This window comes from Gymnoscopelus microlampas (assembly GCF_963454915.1).
Source record: "Gymnoscopelus microlampas genome assembly, chromosome: 11".
In the NCBI taxonomy this organism is placed as follows: Eukaryota; Metazoa; Chordata; class Actinopteri; order Myctophiformes; family Myctophidae; genus Gymnoscopelus; species Gymnoscopelus microlampas.
This window is the reverse complement of record NC_139948.1, coordinates 49975182-49979755: the sequence shown is the minus strand read 5'-3', so window position 1 is coordinate 49979755 and position 4574 is coordinate 49975182.

The window sequence follows — 4574 nt, the reverse complement described above, 5'->3', positions numbered from 1 at the left end:
GTCAATGAGTTAATGTCGTGTACCACGCACAGATTTATGTTTGCACCTTAATGTCTAAATACCATGTACATTATATACCTACGTACTGTACCAGATGGTTATGCTGTAAATATCTAGTTGTCTTCTTGTTTTTTTATCCTTGCTCTCCTGCCCTTCGTTTTTCTTTCCTTCCTCTCTTTCTGGAAACAAATGATGAATAACAAATGATGTACAGTAGCTTTGCTCAAAATCACATTTCACCCACCGTTCTACACAGTCGCGTAACGAGGCAACAGTATGCCCCCACGCGAGGCAGTAACAGCGGGCCCTCATGAACGCGCGCGATTAGTGGTTATTAGTGGTTTCTGATACTTTTTTCGCGGGTTTGTGACGAATTTCGGGTACATAAACGACGGTTTTGTTTTTCCCTGGGTGGGGGGGATGTGCCCCTAACGGCATGGGCCCCAACGCAACCGCGTTGTCTGCGTGACGGTAGTGACGCCCCTGGTTCTCCACCTGTAAACCTATGATGTGACAATCAAAGATGATTCTGAGGGTTTCTGAGGGTTAGGATTGGTCGTTTAGAGCAGGGGTTTTCAACCAGTGGTCCGGGGACCACCAGTGGTCCTTAGGTTTAGTGTTTGGCGTTGGAGTGTCCTTATTGTATCCGTATTTTTTGCTGCGATGTCACACATCGTAAAAAATAGCCGCTATATATGGTCATAAAATGTGTGTATGTTCTCACACAGGTGTAGTAATTCTCTCCTCTCTCTCCTCCAGGTATAGATGAGCTTGTCAGTATGTGGCTGGAGCCTCTCTGTGGTGTCAGGCCCGTGACAGAGCAGTGACTGGGCTGATCTCACCCTGCAGGACGTGACGGGAAAACCTTAGGTACTGATCACCTCCACACACACACACACACACACACACACACACACACACACACACACACACACTCTCCCTCCCTGTTTGTCTTGCTTCATTTGCTGTCACTCAGCCCCCCCCCCCCCACACACACACACACACACTTTATTAGAAAGTTAATTATCAAACTCTCCCACGAGTCCCCTTACCACACACACACACACACACACACACACACACACACACACACACACACACACACACACACACACACACACACACACACACCACACTGTACGGACACATACTCATCACACACAGAACGCAAATACTAGCCTGGCACTGAAATGTGTGTGTGAGTGCACGAGTGCGTGACCAATACCAATTATCACAGTCTACGTTGGGTGCAGGTCGAGGGGAAGAGTGTGTGTGTGTGTGTGTGTGTGTGTGTGTGTGTGTGTGTGTGTGTGTGTGTGTGTGTGTGTGTGTGTGTGTGTGTGTGTGTGTGTGTGTGTGTGTGTGTGTGTGTGTGTGTGTGTGTGTGTGTGTGTGTGTATTCCCCTCCAAAGCCTTGTCATTTATCATTCAGAATGGTGCAGTCTTCGTTCACACACACACACACACACACACACACACACACACACACACACACACACACACACACACGCGCGTTGGTTGTGTTTTTTCATGGCAGGGAAGTCGTCTTCTTTTAAGGAACCGCTTTAACTGTTATTCATCCTGACAAGTGTTGCTGTTTTATATGTGTCTGCTAGTCATTCTGAAGCATTGGTTCTCAAAATGGTGTTCGGGGATGCCCAGGGGTCCTTGGGGGGGGGGGGGGGGTTCCAGGGGGTCCCCAGCAAAATGTGTTAATATACATGTAGCATCACAATCATTTTTAATCACTTTAACCTTTTATTCTTTGGCTATTCAAAAATAGCAGATCTACAAGCTCATAGACACAGTGACACATAGTGCTGCGCTATGAGCTTGTAGATCTACTTCTTTTTTTTTTAATCGTGAACATTTTGTGCAAATATTTGAATATATATATATATTTTTTAAAGCGAACGTTTATAACTCAAATCTTTGCTTCTTGGGGGGGTCGCTGGAACAACATATTTTGACACGGAGGTCCGCGGCCAAATACATATCATTTTGGGGGTCCTTGACATGAAAAGGTTTGAGCACCACTGATATATATGTAGATATATATGTTCTAAAGTGTTTGCACTCCTCCGTCTGAACCAGGCGGTAAAGCGTTCTCCTCTCTCACTGTTTCACCTCCTGTTGGTCACAGAAGAACCTTTCATGCCGGGATTTGACCGGACTTTACGCGTTGCTTTTATCACCTTAGTAAATACTGTCGTAAATACTTTATGCTTTCAGTCGCTAGTTTAAAGTCTTCTTTCAATTAGTATGATGTGTGTTGTTTGTAAATTATGGTCCCATTAACTCATTGACTGCCAGAGTAAATAAGTAAGCCACTGCCAGTGTTTTTGAGCGTTTTTTACTAACCTTTCAAGAGCCACAGAATATTTCGCTCCAGGACGATCGACACACAGAGTGTCGCAAAAGACGGAGGAGTGTGTCTGCTTCCATCGGGGGGGGGAAAAGCGTGTCACTGTGACCCTCCGTTCTTAAGTTATTGGCTGTTGAATGTAGCTTGTTCTTGCCAAAAACGCAGAAAAAAACAAGAAAATAAATATTTTTCTAAATCCTTTAACATTAGATGGGACGGGGCAGGGTTTGTTGTGATCACATTATTGACGGGTCTACTCTTCTCCAGAAGTCATAGGATCACTCATAGGTTGGCGAAGAGCGCCATCTAGCGTAAACACCAAAACACGCCAATGAATGACTGCACTTTGCCTGCCAATGACGTAATATTGTGTCATCTGGTGTTTTTAGTGATTACGCTAGAGCAGTGGTTCTCAAACTTTTTCATGTCAAGGACCCCCAAATTGACACTTATTAGCCCGCGGACCCCCATTTCAAAAGATATGCCAGGGACCCCCATAAGAGAAGATTTTTTACGGCTCTAGCAGTGATTCTCAACCATTTTAATTTCAAGGACCCCCAGTTTGACATGCATTAGGCTACAGACCCCCATTTAATGGCATTTCTATCACTTGGACCGCAATTTATATAGTAAAATCTATGTCAATTTAACTCTCAGAGTTACAGACCCATAAGGGTCCATTTGGTGCCTAATCTATCATTTAGCTGGGGACCCCCTGGAACCCCCTCAAGTACCCCTGGGGGTCCCCGGACCCCACTTTGAGAACCAATGCGCTAGAGGGCCGCTCTTTGCCAACCTATGAATGATGCCTTGACTTCCAGAGAAGGATCCACCCGGAAATTACGTCATCTAAAACATTTTCATCCCGTCCACTACAATGTTATCAGATTCATAAGAAATACTGTTATCTCTGATTTATTTTCCCAGATTGCGTTTTTGGTGAAAACAAGCTGTATTGAACTGCCGATAACTACAGAACAGACAATCACGTTACAATGTGTTGTTTTTTTTCGGTGGAAAGAAGAGAGACTCGTCTTTCCACCGAGACATCGTTTGTTTACTTCCGCGTCGATTAAAATTTTCTGTGGATCGTCAAAAAGACTCAAAATAATGTAAAACCGCTGGCAGTGTGTGTTGACTCTCCCCAAAAAAAGATCAGATCTACAAGCTAACAAGCCTTGTTTAGAGTGTATAGACTGACAGGAAATGGGGAGAGAGTCAGAGAGTGACATGCAGCAAGGGCCCGCCGGGATCGGGAATCAAACCCGGGACTTAATCGGAGCTTTAAGTGGCGTGTGCCTTTAACCACTCGGCCATCGGAGCACCAGTGTTGATTTTGACAACAAATTTTGATTTAGTTTTAGTCATAGTCTTTTGAATACAATTCCATTTAGTTTTAGTCATATTTTAGTCATCCGAAATGTTTTAGTTTTTGTCTAGTTTTAGTCGACTAAATGTACAGTTGATTTAGTCGACTAAAATGTATGTTGGCGGTGCCTTGATGGCGTCATAATGGCTGATTTTACACTTGGTTGCAATGCTGAAAATAGCCGATCTTCAAGCCCACAACGCGTCGCGCTGCGACGCGTTGTGGGCTTCTAGATCGGCTATTTTCAGAGAGCAACACCCGAGCGCAACCAAACATAAAATGACTTGTCTTTTAGTTCTACTGGATCTCTTCTCCACTAGATCCCTCACTAACATTTTAGTCTAGTTTTTATTTTCTGACGAAATTGTCAATATATTTAGTCGTAGTTTTAGTCATCATAGCTTAGTTTTTATTTCGTTTTTATTTAGTTTTCGTCAGTGAAAAAAGGTAGTCGACCAACATTTTTCGTTATAGATTTAGTAGACGAAATCAACACTGCTCGGGTTTCAGTGTAAATGTCCTGGTAGATGTGGTCAGTGTGGTAGATGTGGTCAGTGTGGTAGATGTGGTCAGTGTGGTAGATGTGGTTAGTGTGGTAGATGTGGTCAGTGTGGTAGATGTGGTCAGTGTGGTAGATGTGGTCAGTGTGGTAGATGTGGTCAGTGTGGTAGATGTGGTCAGTGTGGTAGATGTGGTCAGTGTGGTAGATGTGGTCAGTGTGGTAGATGTGGTTAGTGTGGTAGATGTGATCAGTGTGGTAGATGTGGTCAGTGTGGTAGATGTGGTCAGTGTGGTAGATGTGGTCAGTGTGGTAGATGTGGTCAGTGTGGTAGATGTGGT